General features: G+C 34.6%; 1 protein-coding gene across 11 annotated transcripts in view; it reads left to right on the top strand.

Moving 5' to 3' along the window:
- DOCK3 (dedicator of cytokinesis 3) overlaps positions 1 to 26,242 on the top strand; it is a 299,439-nt gene that overhangs the window by 80,461 nt on the left and 192,736 nt on the right. The gene's annotated exons all lie outside the window — the stretch shown is intronic.

Here is a 26,242-nt window from a genome sequence, read left to right as displayed (position 1 = left end):
AAAGCTTCAAGCATTCAATCAGTGTTAGTTGCATTATTCTGTTTTTGATATGAACTGTATGTCTCTTCTGGTATGCATAATTGATGTTTATTTTCTGATGTAGGTGATATTTAGGATGATAGCGATTTTGTCACTTAAGAAGTGTTTATGCATAGAGAAATAAATAGACTCAATGAAGTGGACTTCATTTATATAATGGAGCTTTTGGATAAGAGTACATATATACTCAAGCCAGGACAGAAAATCCCTCATCCCTCTGAGGCAGTTAAAACTGTAATCTCTCCATCCAGTAAGCTTATTTTGATGTGAAAAGGATTATCTGAGAATCATGATTTGTGGAAAACAGTGACATCATTACTCATTCCTGTCAAAACCAACATTGTCAAATTTTAGATAGATATTTATGCTACAAGTACTTTTTTTTTTAACTAAAAGCACATTAGAAGTCACATAGAGAAGACACCTTTCTCCTTTTGCCAAGATACCAATTGAGGCCAGTTATTAATAAAGCTGGAAAAAAATTTATTACCAATTATGCTTATTCTTCATTTTCAGAATTATCTAAATGAGAAAAAGAATTTTCCAACAACTAAGATGTCTTCCTCAAAAAAGTATGAGTTGTTTACATTTTCCATGATAGGGTTTAATATCCAATTATAGGGTCTATTAAGATGACACTATAAACTAGATAGAAAAGACACGTGTATTTGCATTAATTTTGGCCTATGAATTTTCCCTCATGTGTATAACTGAAATATTTTATAATTGTAGCTAAGTAGTTTTAATCATTTATTTGTACTATTTTAGGGTAACATAGTATTAGAAATTTTGCTTTTCTATTAAAAATTCACCTTTGAGTGGATATCTATGATGAAGTTTACCCTGTAGTTTACTTTTTTCCTTTGTGATGGAGTATAACAGTGCAGCAATGTTTTCATGTTATAGGAAGATACTAGAACATAGTTACTGAAGATGATATACTTTATAACAGTTCTACTATTGCTATAAAAGTTGAAAAAAATTTTAGGAATCCTAAAAATGAACAATTTTTAGATTTTACTAGAAATAAGGCACAGTTCTCCAAATTCTGATGAATATAGTGTCTTTGTAATCTTTGGAAGATTTAAGTCTGTAAATGGAAGGCAGAATGTCATATTGAGACCCCACCTAAAGAGCAGAAGATACAAAATTCACTTTTATGTTTGTCTAAAGAATATTGATTTGTCAAATATTAAGAACATATGTGCTTACATCATCAGATGTTTAGGGTACATATAAGAGGAATTCAGCAGAGGGACATATAGTGGCTAAGTGCATGGGCTCTGGAGAGAGATTTCCTGAGTTCAGATTCTGATGTCACAACTTGCTAGTGGCATAATTTTGTGCCGATTAGCTTCCTCTTAGGAGATAATAATGGTGTCTGCCTCCTAGGGTTACCATGTTGTTTAAATGATATAAAAAGGTTGGAACAGTACCTGACACATTTTAAGTGCTTGGTTGAATGCTTGCTTACTTATTTCATTTTTGTTGTTATTTAATAAGAATGATATTTACTATTGTAGGAGTCTGTTCCTGAAGCAAGTCCTGTAGTTGCTTTAGTCCTATATTTTTTCAAATACATTCTAGCCCCATATCTCACCCTACCCTAAAAATTTCAATCTTTAGAACTGGCAAGCTCTTTTTCTTGCTGCATTTAAAAATATATTTTGTATATAACAAAATGATAAAGGGTTTCTCTCAAAATATGTTGTAAATCAGTATTTTAATAATTGAAGGCTTTTTAAAAAAAAAGATAATTTTTAGTGTGTTCTTTTTAATAGGTTTAAAATCTAAAAGAATATTTTGACAGACACACTGTGGCTATCCAGTAGCCAGATTCCTTTTCTTCCTTGTTAAGAGTCAGAACTGTTTAGGTTGGTGTCGTGTACAGCAAAAGTATCCATCTTCCCAGACTCCTTTGAAGCTAGGGGATGCTATGCAGTGTATTTCTGGCCATAAATTATACGCAGAAGTTTCTACAGGAATTTCTGGATAAGCCATTGCTTTTCTTCTAATAAATGACTTACTGTATTGGCATATTACTAAGAGATGACAATTATGTTAAAAAAATACCTTCTAAGGATTACAGAGCACAGAGATGGAAGATATTTAAGGTATTGCTGACATTGTAGAATCACCATAGAATCCCTAGACTGTTTACTTCTGAAATTTTTGTTATGTGAAAAAGTCTTTTATCTTGTCAAATCTTTTAATCATGTTTGTTAAATGCAGCCAAACACAACCCTAGTTGACTAATGAGATGTCATTGAAAGAATAATGAATTTACTCATTGAATGACTGATTCCTACTAATTTTAATTTAATGATTTTATTTGTTTTCCTCTAAAATGAGGGGCTTGCCTTCACTGTATCCAGTGAAATGGAAAGAAATTGATTTTTAAGTTTTTACACAAAATGCATGTTTTAAAATGTACTTTTTCTTTCAAATTGAAATTTCAATCATTTGATCTTTTTAATCCTATATGGCTTTAATACCAAAAATTCTGTAGAGTCCATGAAGACATAATAACTATAGAAAAGATAACCTTAAGTAGTTGATACCATTTCTCTTTATTTTTTTTCTGACTCTTTTTTCTTTTTATTTGCTGTTATTCATATTCACTTGTTTTAATCCTGATTTTGTTTTGTTTTGTTTTTAATTTGCGCTGATGTTCTTTGGACCTCTAACTGTAGGAATTTTTTAAAGGGTTAAAACATTTTTCAGAGAGGATTTGCACTTTATTTTGCCAGGTTCTTGGGATATTACTTTCCTGGAAATGTACTAAAATTTAGATTGAGGTTCCTTAGGCTATAGTCATAGTGTGAATTTTCTCCTCAGACCTATGCAAGTCCTCATTTGCAGTTAGTATTCCTTTTTGCTCCTCACCCCATCCAAAGCCAAAGCTGAGATGGATACCTAGTCTCAATATCTCTCTGTGCTTGGTAGGATTTTTTTTTCCCTCCTAACTCATTCACTAAGGATACCTGACCTGCCTTCTAGAATTCTAGCCTTCCCCCTTACCTCCACCCTAGCTCTTACCTCCCACCTAGCTCTGGCCTAAGATAGTTGGCTAAAGTCCAGGGATTGGTAGGTGCCCACAGGGCAAGTGCAGATTCCATGACAAATTCTCCTTGTTATGATGTTATAGTAGTTTATGGCCTTACTTTCCTAACCACTCAGCCATATATTAAATGTTTTATTTTCATTTTAATGTTATCTACCGTCTATAGATTTTATTTTATATGAAGGGGTTATCTCTGATTTGTGATATTTCTCCATTTTGTTCTATGCTCTTGAAAGCTTGTTTCTTTTTTAAAACAATTCTCTTCAAGGGTCCTCTTCTCGACTAAAAAAAAGGTAATTTATTTTTGGTCTGCTGTGGACTCAATACTGTTTATACATTTCTAACCATTTTGTATTCAGAGCAGTCTTTTGAGATGGCATTGATATTCTCACTTCATACTCTGGTGAAAAGTGAGGGAGTGACTAAGGTGACTTGATAATATGCTGTTTCCCTCTTCCTCTCTCATGGACCAGATTTTACTGGATAGGAGTTGGCGGGTGAACAAATCTTTTTGCTTCAAACCTTGCCTCCAACCAAATCCTAGAAAAATTCACCATACTGCTACATTGACTAATCTTTACCTTTCCATATTTGGCTTCATGTGAGTTCACAAATCAAAAATGAGTATCTTTCCCCTGTATGAATTCTTAATAGACTACATAATGGCATTTCTTTAAACCCATTAAGAGTCAATATCAGGAAAAAAACTAATATTAATATCATGATCTGGCAAGTATTTGGTCCTGATCTATGTCAGTACAACAGTGGATGTAAAAGATTATTTAAAGATGTATGATTTTGTCTGATTTGCTTTTAGAGCTTTTCCTTCATATTGGGATCACTAAGACTGTTTTGGTTAATGGTTGTCCATAATTTTAGCAAGGATCTTTTAAACTATTGTCCTGGTTTAAAATAATCTTGAAAAAGAATACTGTTCATGAAAACTGTGAGAGGAGATTATGCAGTCCTAAAATTAGGCTAAAAAATGATACCTGGGACCTCATTACTGCTATGATGCCATAATGCACTTGGGTTTCATTTTACTTACCCTTGGATACCATTATGAACTGTGGTAGCTGTATTACAATGTTCATTTCCAATATTCTGTAAAAATAAATTTTCAGTGAGGAACGGCATCCTCCTGTTTAAAGGTAATTGGGATTGAGTTATTAGGCTTCTTTCAAACACACTTTTGATAGAAATGCATTTAATATTTCAGGCAAAGAGTGACAGATTGGCTGGGGAGCTGGAGTTCTTTCAGAGGCATCCCCAGCGGAGTTGCATGTCCTTTTACATTTACAATGTGCAGAGCACTGGGCCAGCAAATTATACCCAAGGACACTGTTTCAGGGAGACATTATCAGCTCTAAGGCTTGCTTTGTAAATCTGAGTTACGACAGCAGCATATTTTAAAAGCATAAAGTGTTATAATGTTTTCCTAATTTCTGGAAAATTTTGTTTTTACCTAACATAAACTGAAAGTGATTGTTTCAGATACAAAAGTTTCTAAAACTGTGGATCAAAAATATGCCAGAACATAGCAGTATTTAGAGATGGTTCAAAAGTATGTAATTTCTTCCCCAAAAGAATAAGCAAGGGGCCAAGAAAATTTAGTATTATTCATGGAAAAGAGTATTTCTAAGAGAGCAGACATTTGCTTTTGTCAAAATTCTCTCCTAAATAAGAGCCCATTTTTCAGAAACTTGCTTTTAGAAGCTACATATATTTTCTTGCTTAATAAATCTACTTAATAATTTTTTCTTACATAAAGTTTTAATAATGTTTCCAAAATTGGCCAGCTTCTTTTTGCTTCCAGGTCACAACTTTCATCCAGGAGAATCTACCTCACTGGCTTCCATGACAAGTCATAATGGTCAAGTACAATACCAATTTAATTGCATTAGTAATTGGTAGAGGTGGAGGGTACATGGATTTTGGCATTATACAGCTAGGCCTGAATCCCAGCTTCCCAAGTTTTTCGCTTTGTGGCTTAGTGCAAGTTCTTTAAACACTCTTGAGTCTCAGTTTTCTCATCTGTAAAATTGAGACAAGAGCAAGCACAGAGGGTATCAGGAAGATAAGCAAAATAAATAACAGTATATGAGGGCCCTTTGCAGAGTATCTGCATATAGGAGGTGCTGAAGGTTGATCTAACTTAAGTGATTTTCTTAAAATTTTTGCTAATTGCTTGTGAAACTCTTTTTCCTCAGATGTCACAGTTCCTAAACCATCCTCTGGCTTCCTTATCCCTAACTAGATATTTTTAGAGTTGATACATTGTCATTAAATTGTTTCTTTGAAGCTTGATTGATCTTTCTTTGACAAAATATTCTTTTGAAGTTAAGATGACTCACTTTGTAGTATAAAGAAAGAGATCTTAGTCTTAAAATCTAATTTTAAAAATTCAGATTTCTTTCTGTTTAGAAAAAGACAGTATTTGATTTCCAAAATGTCCACAAGAATGCCTAGTTAACATACCAAATTGCCAAAAAACAAAAAAGTGGAGAAGGCATTATAGTATCCTGAAATTGGACATACCAGAGCTTATGTCCTTGCTGGTTTCCAGGAGAACTCATTTCATAGAAACAGGAAAGGATAATTCCCTGAATGACTAGAAATTTTGATTTCTTGAATGTTTAGAAAGCTCTAGAAAATTCATTGAATATAATATGCATGGAGGCAAACTCTCAAAGAATTTATTTCCTAAGAGAGACAATAAATATAAATCTATAAGCAAGTATACACATACAATAGATAGTCTCTTCCTGGAATATTTTGGGAAGAATGAGAGAGGTAATACACTCAAGTTTGTTTAGCTGTCTTTTTATTCTTTAGGGCTCATCTCACATTTTACCTCCTCAAGGAGGCTTGTCCTCATCACCCAATCTAAAGAGCCCTCATCTGTTTCTTCTTATTTTATTTATTGTTTCTTGTTGGCTGTATGTTACTCTGTGTTTGTGTATTTATTATCTGTCTTTACCACTAGACTTTTAGATCCACCATGGCAAGGGGCCAGGATTTTTCTTGTTTAATCTTGATATCTAGTACTTAACACTGTGCCTTTGCATCAGGCTGGATCCATTCAGGATGAAGAAACCACAGTAATTGGAATGGAGAAAGTGTAATGTATGTCTTGTTTGGATAAATGTCTGTTTAGGTCTTCTTATTTTTTGATTGGATTTTTTTTTGTTGTTGTTACTGAGTTGTATGAGGGTCAGTCGCATTACTTGCAAATATTTTCTCAGTCCGTAGGTAGTCTTGTTTTGTTTAAGGTTTCCTTTCCTGTGCAAAAGCTTGTGAGTTGAATTAGGTCCACTTCTTTATTTTTGTTTTTATTCCTTTTGCCTTGGGAGACTGATTGCTATGATTTTTGTCAGACAATGTTTTTGCCTGTGTTCTCTTCCAAGAGTTTTATTGTGTTATGTCTTATTTTTAAGTCTTTAAGCCATTTTGAGTTTATTTCTGTGTGTGATGTGAGGAAGTGTTTTAACTTCATTGATTTACATGTGGCTGTCCAGCTTTCCCACTAACACTTGCTGAGGAAACTGTCTTTTCTCCATTGTATATTCTTGCCTCCTTTGTCAAAGATGAATCAACTGTATAGGTGTGTAGGTTTATTTCTTCTTCATTGATCTTTGTTTTTGTGCCAGTACCACACTGTTTTGATTACTATAGCTTTATAGTATTGTCTGAAGTCTGGGAGGGTTATGCCTCCAGCTTTGTTCTTTTTCCTCAGGATTGCTTTGGCAATTCTGGGTCTTTTGTGGTTCTATATAAATTTTAGGATTATTTGTTCTAGTTCTGTGGAAAATGTCCTGGGTAATTTGATAGGGATCACATTAAATCTGTAGATTGCTTTGGGTAGTATGGTCATTTTAACAATATTAATTCTTCCAATCCAAGAGCATGGGATCTCTTTTCCATTTCTTTAACACGTTATTCATCCACTGTGGATTGGGTCCCCCTTGAGGAAACACAACCGTCACACAGATTTGGGTGATGTGACAATCAGTGTTTAAATGATCATTAATTTTCTCTATCAGTATTTTATAGTTCTCAGCATATAAGTCTTTCACCTCTTTGGTCAGGTTTATTCGTAAGCATTTTATTTTTGGGGATGCAATTTTAAAAGGAATTTAAGAAATTTTCCTTTTCTGATATTTCGTCATTAGTGTAAAGAAATGCAATAGATTTCTGCATGTTAATCTTGTATCCTGCTACCTTGCTGAATTGTTTGTCAGCTCTAGTAGTTTTTGTGTGGAGCCTTTAGGGTTTCTATGTATAGTATCATGTTATCTGAATATAGTGACAATTTTACCTCTTCCCTTCCAATCCAAAAATGATTTCTTGTCTGATTGCTATGGCTAGGATTTCCAATATGATGTTGAATAGAAGTGGTCACCACCACCGAGACAAGGAGCAGACATCCTTGTTGTGTTCCAGATTTTAGCAAGAAGGCTTTGAACTTTTCATCATCGAGTATTATGTTGACTGTGGGTTTGTCATAAATAGTTTTCATTATGTTGAGGTATGTTCTCTCTGTATCCACTTTGGTAAGAGTTTTTATCATGAGGGGTGTTGAATTTATCAAATGTTTTTTCTGCATCTATTGAGAGGATCATGTGGGTTTTATCCTTTTGCTGATGTGGTGTATCACGTTGATTTTTTCATGTATGTTGAACTATCCTTGTGACACTGGGATGAATCCAACTTGATCATGGTGTATGATTTTTTTTGTATGTTGTTTATATATATCTTCTTTGCAGAAATGTCTGTTTAGATCCTTTGCCCATTTTTAATAGGATTATTTTTGCTATTGAGTTGTTTGAGTTCTTTATATTTTTTGATATTAACCCCTTATTGGATTCATGATTTGCAGATATTTTCTTCAGCTTAGTAGATTGCATTTTATTTTTGTTGATGGTTTCTTTAGCTGAGCAAAAACAAGCTTTTTAGGTTGATGTAGTCTCGCTTGTTTATTTTTTCTTTTTTTGCCTTTTCTTTTGGAGTCAGATCCAAAAATTCAGTGCCAAAATCTGTGTCAAATAGCTTGCTGCATATGTTTTCTTAACAGGAGTTTTATGGTTTCAAGTCTTATATGAAAGTCTAATCCACTTGAGGTAATTTTTGTTTGGCATAGTGGTCTGGTTTCATTCTTTTGCCTATGGCTGTCCAGTTTTTCCAAAACCATTTATTCAAGAGACTGTTCTTTCCCCATTGTATGCTTTTGGCTTTGTCAGAAATTAATTGACCATCTATGTGTGGGTTCATTTCTGGCCTCTCTCTTCTATTCCGTTGATCTATGTCTGTTTTTATACTAATATGATACTGTTTTTATTAATACAGCTTTGTAGTATAGTTGGAAATCAAGAAGCATGATACCTCCAGCTTTGTTCTTTCTCAAAATTGCTTTGGCTTTTCAGATTCTTTTGTGGTTCCATACACATTTTAGAATTATTTTTTCTAGTTCTGTGAAAAGTGAATTTGATAGGGATTATATTGAACCCACAGATTGTCTTGGGTAGAATGGACATTATAACACAATGTTAATTCTTCCAGTCCCTGAGTACAGAATATCTTTCCATTTGTTTGTGTCTTCTTCACTTTCTTTTGTCAGTGTCGCGTAGTTTTCAGTATAAAAGTCTCTCACCTTCTTGGTTAAATTTATTCCTATTTTGTTTCTTTTGATAAAACTAAATGGGGTTATTTTCTTAATTTCTGATAGTTCATTATTAGTGTATAGAAAACAAAGAAAGTCTAGCTAATGGCTTGTCTGTTTTTATGTTTTCAAAAAACTCTTAGTTTCATTGATTTTTTTTTTTTTGACTCTGGGTCATTTATTACTGATTTGATTTTGTTATTTTTTCCTACTAACTTTATGCTTAGTTTGGCATCTGGGACACTTTTGCCTTCCGCCCCTGTGCTGATGAGTCCTGGAGGATAGCCAGTTAAGGACTTTCTTTTTCCTGCATCTTGTGAGAACCCTGAATGAAAGGCCCCCTGGCCACCAGAGACAGAAGATCAAGGTGTACATTCTCTGGCTGGTAGCCGCAGAAACCAGGGTACCAGGTGTGTGCACACACTTTTCCCAGGTAGATACCAGTGACCTGGAGTGGAGCAGAGGGAGAGTGCAAAAATGGCAGGTGCCAGCCTTCTCGATCCCTGGGGAAGGATTGCATTCTGTCCCTAGATTTTTCTAAGTTAGGAGCCTGACTCTCAGGCTACAGCTTTTAAGATATGCAAATGAGCCTAGGGAAAGACTGGGAGATAGACATTTGTGTTTGTTCCCTCTGTACTGAGCCCAAAGGCAGAACGGGGTAGGGGTGGGAGGGAAATAGCCACAGCAAGTTCTTGGGAGGCTGTTAAGAATTGTTTTTTTCAGATGTTTGCTATAGTGGGTAAGTCTTGTGGATGCAAGCCCTGTTGGCTTTCAGAGCTAGATGTTTTGGGGCCCCATCTCTCAGATGGAAGTTTTAAAAGGTGGAGTGCCAAATGTGCAGTCCAAACCCTTTATTTCTCAGAGAGGAGTAAAGAGTTGTGAATTTCCTCTCAGATTTGTCTCATTGTGCTATGGTTGGGGTTTATGTGTCTGGGACTTTCCTTCCCCTTTCAACGTGGACTTTTTCTCATGTGTAAGAGTCATTCAGCTAATTTCTGGGTTATTTTCTGAGGAAATTGTTCTGTGTGTAGCTATAGATTCAGTGCATCCTTGGAGGTGAGTTTAGGAGCCTCCTCTGTTGCCATCTTTTACCAGAACCCTTGCACTTCTGGTAAAATATCATACCAGAGTTTATGATATGCCTCTTACCCTTCAGGATTTTATATTTTAAATGAAAGAGAAAGTAAATATAAACCTCAGAGGAAGATAGTTTAACAAATAGGTTTTTGGCCAGATTATTTACTGTGATTTTTCATTTGTTTTTTGTTTCACCTACTTTTCTTTTCCTGCAGATTGCCTGTGTATGTTTTGATTGATTTGGAAGGAAAAACATCTTCAATTACTTGTTTAGTTTGCTTCAAAAATCATGTCACTGCCACTGTGGAAGTTCCTGTGATATTAAATGTGGATAGATACAGATGATCTTTATTGACATATAGATATAGATGTAGATATATATCTGTTGTGTATTTCTTAAAGAAGATGAATTTGTTATAAATGAATTAATCAATCCTCATACTACTCCTAAGAGAGCTGGTTAATTTCTGTTTTTAGTGGCAAGGGAGCTGACATGTAGAGAAGTTAAATTACTTGACCATGTTATTTGCAGAGGTGGAAATAGAATTTTGAGTTTATGACTCATCTTATAACATAAAGACCAAACTGTACTTTTGGAAAATACATTTCTACTTTTTGCATTCTAATAAAAATGATTTTTACATTCTAATAAGAGCACCTAGATTCTAGTCCTGGATAATATTTAATCCCTTTGACCTATATTCTGAAAAATAGCCCCTGCTGTGATGAACAAGCCTCAAACCACTCTTTCACGTAGCTCCTTGAAAGTAAATGTTACTACCTTTGACTTTATAGATTAGCAAGTTGAGTTTAGGTTAGAAATGTTTTCAGATTCTTGCCTTCAGATGTATGAAACCATGTTTTTGAATGGTCTTTAAAAAAAGCATTCTGTGTCTATCTTATGGAATCATTCCTTTTCCTAAAGAAGAATTTAATTATTTAAAGATATTTCTATTTGATAAATATATAGAAAATTTTTAGAAAGTTTAGTAGTATAACTTACGCTTTCTGATTTGCCTGTGGATAATTATTGCACCACCAATCTGGGTATGTTACATGAGTAGATCTTATGGAATAAATAGTTCCGTACAATGTATATGGCTGCCAGTGACACTTGACATGTGTATGTGCAAAACTCATACCTTCCCATTAGGCTTAAGGAAGGTTTTACTGGCTTAACTAGTAATGACGTTTCCTATTAAGTTATCGGTTACTCATAGTCACTGATTAATCATGCCTGCTATTAGCTTGATTTCTTTGGTGCTCTAAGTAAACTATAATAAAGTTATAATAGATAATAGATAACTAATCCATTAATGTTAGACTGTGCTATGGTGATAGACTGATTTCAAGGTATTTTCACTAGGTTTTCAGTTAAAAGGACTTTTTAAGAATTTTTTATATCTATTTTATTTAATGCCACCTCCTTTCAGACAAGTTTTATTGACAATACTCTGTATTAACAGAAGAAAAAACTGAGTTTCAAAGAGGTAAAGTGCCTGATTCAAAGTCATTTGGCTGGTAAATGATGGAGAGGAGTCTTTAGCCTTACAGACTACATGTAACCTCTGTCTCATCACAGACCAATGCCAGAAGTCAGGCCCAGCTGGTAAAAGCTGCATGATGTAAAGTACCAGTGGCATGATGTGCTTGAGATTTTGAAGCAGGAAGAGGTCACTTCTGATAGAAGAGCAGTGTGGTGTAGGGGGATTTCTGGAAGACTCCCAAGTACACGTTAGCATTAAGATGGGTCCTGGAGAGTGGATGGATGGGAGGTCAGCAGGTAGAACTGAGCTATTCTCGCTGCTTCTGTTTACTGATTACAAAATCCAGGTAAATATGGCAGTAGGTTTATTTGAAGTAGTTTTTATACAATATGATCACGTTAGTGGATTTTATTAGTTGCCAAAAAGACCAAAATGAACAGTAAATTTGGGGACAATGAGCAAAAATGGTACTTATTATCAAGTTGGTTGGTAAATAATTCAAGTTCAGACATTCTAGGTTGAATGTTTGTAAATAATTGGACAACATAAAGGTCAAGGCTAATTGTTGATGTTTATTTTTTGAAACTGTTCAACAAATATTCTAAAGCTGAGGTAAGGGAAAAATCTTTGTTTTCCCATTGCCTGGTGCACAGTAGGCACTGGTAAATAAATGAATGTTGAATTACTGATAAAATCTTATGCCCTTCTTAATTCACACTATGAGTTCACATTCTTTGATAGTTTTTTGATTGAACTTTCCTTCTTTAAAATTTGGGAACCAGTAGTAATCTCCTTGCTTATGGAACCATCTACAGATATGAGTATACACATAAATACAAATAGGCATAAATACATATACATTTTAAAATCCTCAGCGACAGTAGCTTTATAGCTCAAAATCATTGTTAATGGCTGTATAATATTAAATATTACATCATGTGACTGCACTGTAATTTGTTCAACTATTCTTCTGTTGTTGGTTATTTACTTGATTTCCTATTATTTACAACTTTGACTAATACTGCAGTAAACGTATATATTTGGTGTGTATTATCTTTGCTCCTTAATTTAAGTTTTTAGTTTTTTCTTTTGAGCATTAGGAGTTGGAGGCCATATCACTGAGCAGTCAGTTCTGACTGTCTTGCTTACTCAATGTTGTTGCTGTTTTAAATGTGGGGACCATTCAGTCTTACTTAGGATGCCTTAGTTTGAAAAACAGTTGTCATTTGGTCCACACTAGTTCAGAGGATATCTACTATCTATCATTTAGAAATGGGTAAGAAAAAAGCACAGATCAAAGGAATAATGAAGCCAGGAAAAACAAAAGTAAATATATTTTTGAACAGGTGATGGTAATGTTAAGTTTATGTATAGCAAAAATTTCCAAGAGAGAATATAGATCAAATGAGGATCTTTTTCAAGTTTTTAACTCAAAGTTAAAAGATAAGGAAAAAATGTTAAAAGACTGAGAAGGAAGGTAAGCAGAAACCATGCATAGTCAGTTTCTGAGGGAGATTTTCCACAGCCACTTGTGATTAGCGTCTGCTAATTACACAAACTGTGCATGATACATGGCAGAGAATCTTGGGGTTAGCATTCTCTGTGAATCCCAGGAATGAGGCTTGTAATATGAGAGTTTAGGAACAGATGAAATAGGAAAATGCTACATGAAGCAGAGAGACGCAGTGGTTCTAAGTTGGGGGAATTGCTTGCTGGGATGTTTCATAACTTAAAGCTGAAAGAAAGATTTGCACCACTGGCTGAACTTTGAAACCCTAGATACTTGTTTGCTAACAGAATGTCAGAGAATTTTGGTTTACTGTTTACATAACATCGTTTGTGGCTTCTCACCCATCTTTGGATTATTTGGATCAAGGGACTGCTTCTTTTGATATAAACAAATAAAGTTGTGTTCTGAGAGCTAGGGAGATAGACTTGAAAGACATTTACAATATAGCATTTTTTCCAACATGACCAAGGGGCCATCAGATGTTGACTTTGTTACAGTTCCGTTGTGTTGGGGTTTCTCCAGTTTGAGAACGCTAAACTCTAAAGGTTATGCAGTCTTTGCTCTGATCTTTTTTTGCTAATGATGAAGATACTTCTCCTAAGCAGTGTCAGGGCCATCAGGTAATTTTCTAACTCAGCCACAACTTTAATGTTAATTGTATCACTCCAGACGTAAGTTTCTTCACTGAGATCTCTGAGCACAACTTAGGAATGATTTTCCCCACCTTTTCTTGAATAAAGTTATTATGCCCAAAAGAGTTGGACACAGCAGTTCAGAAATGGTGCTTGGCGGTCTTTAAGTATAATTCATTGTTTGAAATTGGCCACTTAAATCCTCAACATGAGGGAATAATTGTGAATCTGTTGGAGTGAGTATGCTGACTGTATGACCAGGTGGCAGCAGCAGACAGGGTATCTTGCCACAGTAACCTAGCAGGGTGCACAGTGGAGGTGACTATTGTCAGAAGCTCTGCTCGTCAAGCATGTCAGGATCTGCAGGAGCTGCTCCTCTCTCCTGATTAACGTTATGATAGGCTTGGGTTTGTTTTGTGTCTTTGCATCAGATAAATATATTTCCTTTCTTGTATGATTTAATATTTTTATTTGTAATTTTTTTTTCTTAAATTTACCTTGGTTATCCAGGATCTCATGTATATATGGAACCTGAGCTTTGCATATATAACAGTATTGGAAAGAACATAGATTTAGGAGTTAAGTATGCCTGGGTTCAAAACCTATATTTAGGCCACTCATACTCTGTGACTTTGATGTAGGTGTATAATTTCTGTGAGTCTCAGTCTCCCAGCCTACAAAATAATGAAGACAAAACCTTTCTGGTGGGTTGCTGTACAGATTACATTGTTTATCTAAAGCACCCAATACAATGATGGGCAATCAATGGTAGCAGTTGCTGTTATCCTTACTTCTAGCTCTAAATGGTGACTGATGTGTAAGCGCTGTTGTCTCTCCCTGCCCTCTGAGGATGAGGGCACTTGTGTTGCTAATTATCATTTCAAATCAGTATTTAATCATTCCTGGGACTTTCCCTTCACCCACAGTTGAAGCTGCTCTGATTGTGACTGTCACTTTTTACTGAGGACCACCGCTTCTTATTTCCTATGCATCACTTTTTAAACGCTGGTTAGTTCATCAGCCACTGTTTCATTTGTATTTCAAAATTTGTTAAGTCACCTGACTTTGCAACATTCTGATGATATACCAAATCTATCTGAACTTCAAATTGCCTTTTAAAGAAGATGTTTTAGGGGGAAGTATGTGAGAATAGGAAAAAATTTTATTGGAGAGCAACTCCAATAAAAAATAAGAAACTTCACTATCCATGGACTACCTGTTTGAAGATTTTATTGGTGAGTACAGATACTTTAAGAACCACAGATTGTCAAATCTAGATTCCCTGTGTCTTCAGCGTAATTCCCGGTATATAATTAGATCTTTTCTCTTTCCCTTGTGAGTCACAGAATTGGGTTTAATTCATTTTGGCTATTTATGATACGAGATTGGATAAAAATAAGTGCCTAGTATTTAATTTTGTGAAATACAGGTTAAATTTCAGTAACGATTATACCACTACATATTTGGTTGGAATGTTGCAACTTGAACGCTTGGCATCCCTTTTTCCATTGTATTTTCACTACATCCCAGAAGTTAGGCAGGAAAAATTGCTTTTCCCTTGTCCCTTTGTTTTATAGATAAGGAAACTGAGGATTAGAGAATTGGCGTATCATAACCAAACTGAAGAAGATAGATTTGGTTTAGCTGAGTAGGCAAAATGGGAGTAGAATTTAGGTATCCTACTTTAACTCCAAGTTTTCCATTCTAAGAGATTTAGACTCGGTTAAATTGAACAAATTTATAGTACTTGTTAACCATTAATTATAAAGATATTAAAATGAAAAAGTTGGTGTTTTATATTATTCAGTTTTTCATTGTAATATCTGGATAATGCTAATACACATAAAATTTGTAATATTATACTGAGCCCTTTTCTTTAATATCTGTAAATTTATTTCAAGTGTTTAAAATTTGAAGAAAATTTTGATCTATGATATTGCAAATAAATAGCAACTGTTTATAGAAACAAGCAGAAAGGAAATAATTTGTAGCTAGATATTGATATTGAAATTAATTTGGTTTCAAATTGATATTTAATATAAAATAACTTAAAAAAAACCCTTACATTTAGGCCATAAAACAGCCATAAAAAAGAATGAAATTTTTCCATTTGCAGCAACATGAATGGACTTGGAGGGCATTATGCTCAGTGAAATAAGTCAGAGAAGAGAAAGACAAATACTGTGTGATACCACTTATATGTGGAATCTAAAAAATACAAAAAATTAGCGAGAATAACAAAAAAGAAGCAGACTCACAGATAAAGAGAACAAACTGGTGGCTCCCAGTGAGGAGGTGGGAGAGTGAGAGGTACAAACTATTGGGCATAAGATAGGCTACAAGGATATACTGTACAACGTGCGGAATATAGCCAGTATTTTGTGATAACTGTAAATGGAATGTAACCTTTAAAAAGTGTATAAAAGTAAAAGTAAAATAAACACATACCCCTGACATTTAATGAGCATTAAGTTTCATTTCCTCTTACTCTCTCAGCCTTCATGATCTAGAATTACCTAGTTGGAGTTTCAAATCTTGGATATTCTTAGGACTGCCTTGCTCTGAAAATTACTCTGCTAATCTGTCAGAACCAAATGCTGGGACACTTTTCCACTGGGTGTTACTACTGTAAAAACAAAGTGCCAGTCTTTTTTTGTCTCCTCATGCCGAGCATTTACATAACCACGCATTGTTAAAGTAGAACAATATATTTCAGGGAGGGATTTTTCTTTTCTTTTTTTTTTTTTTTTAAGACAAATAGCATTTCTGTTCACTAGGTCTGTGGCACTCAGGTATTTTAAGGAATGCTTACATGTTGAACACCAGCCAGAATACTAGAATACATCAGATGGATACTTCCAGGTTTACATCTAGAAACCTGTCTGATGTGTGACAGATTGTTTGTATTATTCTCTAGATGTCTTTATTAAATTTTAAATATTTACATTAAAACATATAACTGAGCAGTGTATTAGAATAATTCTGGTTCTCTTTATTTGTTCATTGACTTTGCTCAGTTAATTTAGAAAGAGGGGTTCTTAAATTAGTTAAATTACCTAAAGCCAAATTATCCATTCCATAATTCCCTCCCTTTATTCTCTTTTTGTCTGTTTGAAAGCTTATTTGCAATTTAGCAGGGTTTTTTTGTTTTTGTTCTCATTTTATGGCCTTTTAGGTTTTGGTTTTTTCCCCCTGTATATTCCTCTTCTCTCTCCTGCCCTGCAGACATCATATATTCTCTCAACTGTAGCAATTCTTCCTTTGATATCTTTCAGCTTCTCTTTCTATCCAGTCCCTCTCCTGTCATCTGGAAATTCATCCTCTTTAACGAGATTTAGTTTGTTTCCTCCTCCAAACTGTTCATGTCACTCTTCTTTTACTAGGTTATTCTTCTGCTCATAAGCTCTCCTTGACTTAGTTGTATTCTGCAGGAAGAATAGCTGAATTCTCTTCTCCGTATACACTACCTCTGCTCACTCAGTGTCGTGGTTTCACAAAAATGATTATTACCAAAGTGTAGTAACTAGATCGCTTCACTAAACAGCAGTTTCCTATTTCCAACTGTCTATTGGCTTGTTAGTCGTATCCGCTCAGATGTACTGCAGTTGGCTCAAGGCCAACATGTCCATTCCAGCCTCTGTGCTCTCTCATCTTTTATGTGTCATCAGGCTCTTGTGAGGATGAACTGGGATAATACATATGTAAGTCCTGGATAATTATTATTCAGGGTGCACTTATGAAAGGGTATATGATCAATAGTGGGCAGTGCTAAGTATAACACAAGTTTGAAATTTATATTCTCATCAACAGTAAGTCATTCACTCAATCATTCATTCAACAATATTGAATGCTTTCGATGTTCAGTACATTACAGTGTATGCCCCATATTGTGCTGGGGATTCAGCAGTTAACAGAAAAGATAAGATCCCTGTCCTTTTGGAGCTTACTTTCTAGTGTAGGAAAGCAGATAATGAACAAACAGAAATGAATTAAATATATTCTGAGATACAGGGTATTTCACATTTCTGACTTATATCAAATCAGTAGGAAGTTATGGAGTTGGTGTTGCATTGCTATTTTAAAGGCAGTGTGAAAGAAGGTCTTCCAGATAGGGTGACTTCTGAAAGAGAGTTGAAGTAGGTGAGAAAATGAATCATGGTAATTTCTGGAAAGTGGTATTGTCAGATGAGTAACAAGTTCAAAGGCTCTGAGTTAGGAACACATTGGTTTTTTTCCAGGAACAAAGATGAGGTCATTGTATGTGTGGCTGTAGGGAACTGACAGGGGAGAGAGTTGTAAATGAAGTAAGAGCTACTTTAGACTTTGTATATCTTATTTATCTGAAGATTAAATGAAATGAAAGTCAGTGAGTATTTAGACAGAATATGGTTCTTTTCTTCCAAAGACAGTGCAAGCATTACATGACATAATTTATTCTCTTACCCATCTTGGTTCATTCCTTGGTCTTATTACACTTCTGATCCGTTCACTATGTTGTGTATGAAATGGCCTCACAATTTTAATAGAAAGGAACTAGAATTTTTGAAATGTTCTCCTATCCTCATTTCTTATGGGGAAAAAACTCAAGCATAATCTTGCTTAGTCCATAGTATATAACTACTAGAAGTCATTGAAATCATTTATCTAACAAGAAGCATGTCTTTACAACAAAAGACTTCAAGATATATTTTATGAAAGTTATGATGATTTATGATATATACTTGAGTGAAGCTTCCTCTGCTGGTATCTAAAAAGCTGTTACTTAGTTTCCTAATTGTGATATTAAAGTGACTTGAAAGACACTTTTCCCATACGGGTGAATCTTGTACTGTGACATTCTTTTGTGAGGTTTTATCTCTCACTTCCTAGTTTCCATGGAGACTTAGAATAATACATGCCATGGGACACAGCTATATTCTTAGATAGATGTAGAGAGTATCCAGTTTACTCTGAAGAGCAAGAAAGACTGACAATACTTTTCTTTCCCAGAGCTCAAATAATCCACGTATGGTATCAATATTTAAACCAAATGATTATACAAAGTCATCTGGCTTGCAGGACAATACTGTTACTATGCAAGGAGACAATGAGATCCAGTGAAATCTGTAGCTCAGAGAACACTGCTAACACCCAGGGTGAGCCTGTTCACTTGCTCAAGCATACTCTTTCCCCCCCTCCTTCTCCTCCTCCCTTTCTCTCATATGTATAGGAGATACATATATAGTATCTTACATCTATATATCTAAAATCCTGTTCTTCCTTGTACATGCTCTGATTCTTTCTAGTTCTACCTGATTCTTTTCAGTCACTGACTTAAGCAATCATATACATACATATATATATATATTCCTCCCTTTATATAATAACTTTATAAATTAATCTCAATTTTAAATGCAGTTGTCAAACTTGCTTTAAATTACATTGTTAAATTTTCTTTTAAAAAATGTGATATGTACCATTACTATATTATATGCAAGTCTTGAGTTTCTTTTATCAACATGTCTAAAGATATCCATAAGCTTTGTGCTTCTGTGACTGTCTTTATATTTCTCTCATTCTACTTATTAACAGTAGTGTGACAGGGTGGAGTGTTCTTCATCTCTCCCATTGTGGTAGTCATTGCGTCTATTTTAGTTTATGAACTTAGACATGAAACAAAATTTCAGCAAATTGAATCCAGCTATATAAGAAGGATAATACATCATGACCAAGTGTTGTTTATTTCAGAAGTAAAAACCTGGTTTAACTTTTAAAAATCAGGGTAGACTTCTGCATCTGCCCAAGATGAAGTAACTGGGACTATACATACCCTCCGACTTGAACAACAAAACACAGACAAAATATATAAAACAATGTCTTTAAAGAAATTGGATATCAGGCAACAAAAGGATAAGATAGTGCTCCTTGAGAGACGGGATATAAAGTGAGCTTTAAGATTACCTATGCTTATTGCCTGAAAGTTTCCACATTGCATCACAGGGAGATGGAATTCAGGTGGACCCTTATGTAAACTATGGACTCTGGATAATAATTATGTGTAAATGTAGGTCATCGGTTATAACAGATGTACCACTGTGGTGGGGGACTTTATAATGGGGAGATTGCGTGTGTTGGGGCAGAGGGTATATGGGAAATGTCTGTGTCTTCATCTTAATTTTGCTGTGAACATAAAACTTACTTTTTTAAGTCTTTATTTTAAAAAACTGCAAGCATGGAGAAATAATCTAAAGTAAACCCCAATTATATTACATCCATTCATTCCTCCTTATCATAAACCCTTTTAATCATGTTTGTCTGAGTTTGTCTGTGACACATATCCCCAAATGACTAATTCCATATTCAACTGTGAAGATGTATCTTGCTGCTATAAATGCCATGTGCAATATGCAGATGCGCGCGCGCACACCCCCCCCACTCTATCCCAACCCAATTACACAGTGATATGATCTTAGTATAGTCTGTCTTAGGCTGATTCCCATTCTTACTAGAGTATCTTTTGAAATTTCCTAATGAGCCTTATTATAGTTTGAGTTGTCTTTCTGAGTGTTTTAAATAATCATATTCTTTTGGATTTTCTCTGTTGAAAAATCTGTGTTTTCTCTTCCTGCCTTACATTAGACATGTTTCATATTTTGAAAGAATAGCATTAAAATATTTTTGATAGACATTAAATTATGTAGCTTGAATACAATATACATTTATGTAGAACTCTGTATGCCATTAGTCTAAGCTCAGACTTACATCTTACAAGAAAGGGTGTTAAAAAAGGATCCTAAAGTTGTTCAAGCAAACCACTTTGATTTAGGGGAAAAGTATTATTTCTAGGAGTGGCACATTGCTGCGGGCCTGAGGTGCTAGAGTCTGGAAACTCACTGCCTAGCAGCAGCCACGTAGTAACTGTCCATTCTCCAGGCAGCATTCTGCAGTCTCCAGTCCATTCTCGTGTCTTGGTGTATCACCTTTTTCAGCCACAGAGATTGTACTGTTTTAGCAAAGATTGCCTCTTACCTTTGTGATTACCTCCCATAAGGGCCACATGACAAGGGTTGTGTACATTCTTAATTACTTTTGTTTTGTTATAGTTTCTTTATCAAAATACTGATTTTCTGCTGTTGAACACACTTTGGTGGGATTGATAAATTAAATCTGTAACAAATGTTTCCTTTTCACATTGATTAATATTTATTCTATTGAAATTCTATTGATAAAGAATATATTCTAGAATTTATCATTCTTGAGCTTTTAAAATTTAGTCTAATGTATTAATAAAGGTAACTCAGTCATATTTTAAAATTACCATATGTTGATTATTTATCTGATCCAGTTTAATCATTACAACAATTTATGAGAAGAAACAGTTATTACCTCACTTGTTAGGAAAGATACTGAGGTGCAGAGAAGTTAGATGACCTGTTTGAGGTCACCTTTGGTCACTAACACACTTTATGATTCACACCACCGACTTTGAAATTTTTTCATGCAAACCACATTAAGAAGTACATTTTACATTGCAACCTATTCCACGTATATAAATGTGTATGTATGTGTATATATACATATTTGTATGTAGACACCCATCGAAATACTGAAAAAAGTATTCTCTTTAAAATTTCTTTTTAAAATTTGCTGTACAATATTTTTTATTGAAGTATAGTTGATTTACAGTGTTGTGTTATTTTCTGGTGTACAGCAGAGTGATTCAGTTACATATATATTCTTTTTCATTATAAGTTATTACAAAATATTATAGTTCCCTGTGGTATGCAGTAAGTCCTTGTTGTTTATCTATTTTATGTGTAGTAATGTGTACCTGTTAATCCCAAACTCCTAATTTATCCCACCTTCTCCCTTTTCCCTCTTGTAACCATAAGTTTATTTTCTATGTCTGTGAGTTTTCTGTGTCTGTTTCTGTTTTGTAAATAAGTTCATTTGTCTCATTTTTTATATTCCACATATAAGTGGTATCATATAATATTTGTCTTTCTCTAACTTACTTCACTTAGTATGATAATCTCTGGGTCCATCCATGTTGCTGCAATTCACATTATTTCATTTTTTATGATTGAGTAATATTCCACCATTCTTTATGTATTCATCAGTTGATGGAGGTTTAGGTTGCTTCCATGTCTTGGCTAAATAGTGCTACTGTGAACACTGGGGTGCATGTATCTTTTCAAATTAAAGTTTTCATATTTTCCAGATATATGCCTGGGAGTGGGATTGCTGGATCATATGGTAACTCAATTTTTAGTTTTTAAGGAACCTCGGTACTTTTTTCCATAGTGGTTGCACCAATTTTGAAATAAGTGTTATTTGATAAAACAATACTTATTTCATACAGTATACTCTGTTACATCTGATCCAGTATAATTTAAAGCAGTTGCTGATCTCAACCCTCTAGATTTTATGACTTACTAATGGGATGCAATCCACGGTTTAAAGAATACTGATTTGCTAAGTGCTGTTAACTACATTACTTTATTTAATGTTAGTAATAACCTTTAGTAAGAAACATTGCTCCAGAGGAAAAGTCTTTCTCCAAGGCCAAAGAGCAAGTATCTTGTGAATCCAACATTTCCAACTCTGCCTAAGTCCCATGTTCTTACTTTTCCTCTCCTTCTTTCACCCCACTATCTCCAGCTGAAGGGAGAATAATTGTAAGCAAATTGTCATATTGTGGCTTATTTGGGTAGGAATAAGCCAGATAAATGCTTTGAGTCTTATGTTTAAAATTAATTTTCATGATGGTTAAAGTTAAATAGAAGAAATATATTAAAGCTTGCTGCTGAATTTGTTTTTCTAAGTAATTGAATTAAAGTTTTAATGTTTCAAAATTGAGCTTTCTCAAAGTGATTTATATTATCTTGCTTGTGCGGGAATAACATTTATTTATAGATTTAACTCTCATATTCTGAAAGTAGAAAAGAACAAAGAATTTTTTCACAGACTTAAGTTAACTAAAATCTTGTATGTAGGTGAGACATACTATTATATTTCATATTCATACAGTTTTATCTGTAGATTTTTTTCTGGGACTTTTTTATAAACTTTTATTTTCATTGTATCTATGTGTAGCCACCAAATATTAGAATCAGATATATTTAAATGCAAAACAGTAAAACCATATACATCGTTGGTATAAATATATAATTTAATCTAATGTGATCATATTTTATTCAGTGAAGAAACAAAAAGAGGGGAAGGGTATAGCTCAAATGGTAGAGTGCATGCTTAGCATACACAAGGTCCTGGGTTCAATCCCCAGTACCTCCTCTAAAAATAAATAAGTAAACCTAAATAACCCCCCCTAAATGAAATAAAAATTTTTAAAAAGTTTAAAAAAGAAATTAAAATGATTTAAATAAAAATGTGAATGAATATTAAAGGCAACTTTTATAAATGGAATTAATATTAGTGTCATCTGAGAGTTTTCTGTTGTTGTTATTTAAAACTGATAAGCTCACTACACATTTTATCCACCATTTGAGTATCTGCTGTTTGCAGATAACTTACACATAGTCCCTGCCCGCAGGAAGCCCATACTCTTACTAGACAGAGCAGCATGCAGCTGGTAGTGCTATGTGATGAATACTGTTTAAATTTTTTTAAAAAAAGATATGAGTAGAAGAGCCTGGGAAAGAGAGAGGTGGGGGGAATTTAACTGTGTCTGGTGGTCCTAGAGAAGGATACTAAAAGCAGAACCACGAACTGCCTCATAAATAATTAGTAGAATTCTGACTAGTAGAGAAAACGGGTAGTTTTCCAAGCAGAAGGAACATGGCATGAGAATGTGAAAAAGTGCATGGATGTTCTGAAGATTGTAGATGGTTTTGTATGATGTGATCCTTGATATGTGAAGGGAAAACAATGGAAGTTCATCATTCTGTTCAGGTTTTATATTTGTCAGACTCTCTCAGTCATTTTAAGTAATGAAAATTTACTACACAGGAACCTAGTAAAATCTAAAATGCTTAGGCCTCAAAAAGATTGAGTTTGGGGTTGGTTCTGGACCCAGAGTGGTTCTAGAAACTCTGGTTTAGGAGTTCCTCAGAGCTGAGTCCTAGACCCCCTTTTCTTCTGGCTCTCTTCCTAGGTCATACCCACAGCTTCAGAATCTACATACCAGTGTCTACCAGCTGTGTAGCTCTGGCCTTGACTTTTCTTCTGACATTCAGACCCATATATCTAGCTGCCTACTTGCTACCTGTAACTATAATAAGCATGGTTGTTTTATAATCTGTCTAATAATTCTGATAACTCAAGTCTTTGAAGTATCTTTCTGATGTTTGGTGTTTTACTGGCTCTACTCTGGTACCTCAGATGCTTGGATATCTGGCTATACTGTTCATTGTTTTAAAATTTTTTGTGTGGATATGTTTTGAGGCCTAGGATAAAAGTACCTTCCTCTAGAGAGAATTTGCATTTACATCTGCTGGATCTAGGGTACTAGTTTGGAACCATTTTCAACAAAACTAAGATTGAGGTTTCCTGGACTACACCAGTGATGCACATTGAACATCAAATTCACACAAAGCCACTGCAGTGGTGGTTACAGCCTCTAGGGAAAAGGCTCCTTATTCCATCTGTTTAGCACTAGACCATCTCCTCAGTCCCATAGGGTATTGTGATTTGCTTCTAGTTTTCCTATCCAAAGTATAGCCCTTTGAGTTCCTAGTTTAATGGGGGAGTACCTCCTTTTAGATTCTCCACTTGGGTGAGCTCTTACATCTGTCCCCCCTAGCACAAAGGCTGTCAAACTGTGGTCTTGACTAGATTAGCAGTTGTCTTTAGGGCAAAAAGCAGGTTAGGTTATTTAGCTTCTTTCTCTGGGTTTTTGCTTTCTTTCAAAATTTGGCTTAATAATTCCTTACCATATTGTTGGCTCTTTGATTCTTTAAAGAAACTGGGTTTTGAAATATTTTATGTACTACTTTTAGATATTTTTAGTGAGAAGATTAAATAACTCAGTCTTAAATAACTGGAAGTGGAAATCTTCCTACTTACTTCTCCCTTGGATCTTCTCAAAGCACTTAAAACCTGGCACTTTCAAAATGAGACTCTCCCAGCCTCCTGTACTCTTCCAACTTGGTCTTTTCCCAGTACTTATTAGCTTACATGCACTTGAGAAGTCCATATGAACTCATCACCTCATTCACTATATTTTTATTACTAAATATTTCTTTAATCTCTTAACCTCCATTGCTTCCATTCTGATCCATCATCTCTCACCAGTACAACTGTAATAGAATCTACATGTCCATTTTAAGGCTCCTATGTTCAGTTCTTCATACTGTGTTCAAAATGACCTTTTAAAATTGACTTCATCATACCATTGCCCTTCCTAAAATCCTTTAATGGCTTTCTATAACTTTCAGAAAAAAACACCCAGGTGCTTACTGTTGACCAGGCTCTGATCTGTGCTGCCTCAGCCACAGGGGCTTAGTGATAGGTATCTATAATATATGACTAGAAAAGGCTGTTGGTCCCAGGTTATGAAGTTGCCTTTTATTTTTTAAGGCTATGGGGAGCCACAGTTTTTTTTTTTTTTTAAGGAATAGAAGGATATAATTATATCTACTTTTGCAGCATTAATAATGGAATAGAGTAGCGTGGCAAGGCTAAGGAACCAGTGAATATGAGAAATAATGTAAGCCTGAGCCAGGGGAATTACAGAGGTTGCAGGGGTTGCATACAAGAAAATTTCTAGAAATAAAAATAGTGAGATCCAACAGCCAACTAACTGTGTGTTGTTAAGGGAAAAGAAGTCAAAGAAAATGTAGTAAAATATTTCACGTGTAAACTTATCAAGCAGTTACTATATATTGGGCACATAAAACTTTAGCATATTTTCTTTTATTCCTCACAGTCACCTTATGAGATAGGTATTATTAAAGTCTTCAGTTTTTCAGTAAGAGAAACTCTGATATAGAGAGGTTACTTCCTTTGCCCATTTCACACAGCTATCGTGTGATTGAGATACAATTTCAAACCTGGGTAGTGTGATTTCAAACCTGTGCTGTTTCTCAGCTGAGAGATTTAGTGGGCAGTAGTTGTGTTAGCTAAGATACAAAATGTAGCAAAGGGCCATACTTTGAGGAACAAGTGTGTATATGTCTGAAGATGAGGAAGAAAGTGGGAAAATAGAAGATGAGTTTATTTCTGGACATCATGGAAAAGATATCCACACCCAAATGAAAACGTGGTTATGGATTTCCAGAGGGAGAGTGGAATTGGAGAATGAGGTTATGCAACCATCAGTCAGTGATATTTAGAGTCATGGAAGAGCCCAAGATTATGTAAGGAGAAAATATGACCTCATAAGTATTGTGTGAGGGTTCAATTAGCTAACATGTAAAGAGCACTTCGCATAGTGCCTGGAGCACTCTTAAGTGATCAGTAAATGTTACCTATTATAATTATTATTGTATAACATAAATAGTAAGGATGAGAATGCAACAAAATTTTTGACGTGAAACATACAAGCATGATTTTCTTAAATTGAATTATGATGATATCATAGGTGTGTTGTGAAAGATCAGGCATTCTGTAGGAGGTGAGTAATTCTACATTCCTGGAACAGCAGAAAAGGTTTGGATTCTCATCTTTAGTATTATTTTTATATAGTGTTTTGTATTGATGTGAAGAACTCTTACTGTCAGTTTAAAAAATATTCTCAGTAGGAGAAATATATTTCTTCAATGGTTAAATTTATTTGGAAAAATAAGCTGACTTAAATAATCTCTGACATCTGTAATAAAGAACCTAAGCTGTGAT

The sequence above is a fragment of the Camelus dromedarius genome, chromosome 17 (assembly GCF_036321535.1).
Source record: "Camelus dromedarius isolate mCamDro1 chromosome 17, mCamDro1.pat, whole genome shotgun sequence".
NCBI lineage: Eukaryota > Metazoa > Chordata > Mammalia > Artiodactyla > Camelidae > Camelus > Camelus dromedarius.
Note: the sequence above shows the minus strand (reverse complement) of the source record. Positions and strands in the feature narration are given on the sequence as shown.